Here is a 547-nt window from a genome sequence, read left to right as displayed (position 1 = left end):
GCTCCCTCGTCTCTCTCCTTGCCCGATCTGGATCGGGGCAGCCCCCTCGATCCCATCTCCCCGCCGGACGCCGTCGTCGCGCTTCCCCAGACATCGTCGTCACCACCACCATGTCGCTGCCCCGCCCCGCCTCTCCATCGCCGGACCGCCCCATTCCCCGCCTCTGCTTCACCCAGCGCCGCCGGACGTCCACTTCGACCTCATCCCCGACCGGCCTCCTCGAGCCACGCCGCCCCCGCTTCCCTCCATCGCTGGTGAGGCCCACGACCTCCCCTTTCCCTCTGCCAGCGCCTCGCACCTGCCGTGCTGCTACTGCTAGCGACGCGCCCGCATAGGCTCGCCTCGTCGCCACGCCCATGGCCCCGCTCGACGGCCCCGAAATCGCCGTCCACGCCGCGCCCAGTGCGCGCTGGAGCTGTCCCGCTCCTCTCGCCCAGGCGCGGTCCCTTCCCCTGCCCTGACCGGCCGTAGCCCGCCCGGAGCCCCACGCCGCACGAACCCCTCCGCCCGGAGATGCCCGCGCCCGTGCGCCGCGCGCGGTCGCACC

This window comes from Triticum aestivum, chromosome 3D (genome assembly GCF_018294505.1).
Source record: "Triticum aestivum cultivar Chinese Spring chromosome 3D, IWGSC CS RefSeq v2.1, whole genome shotgun sequence".
Classification (NCBI taxonomy): domain Eukaryota; kingdom Viridiplantae; phylum Streptophyta; class Magnoliopsida; order Poales; family Poaceae; genus Triticum; species Triticum aestivum.
Note: the sequence above shows the minus strand (reverse complement) of the source record.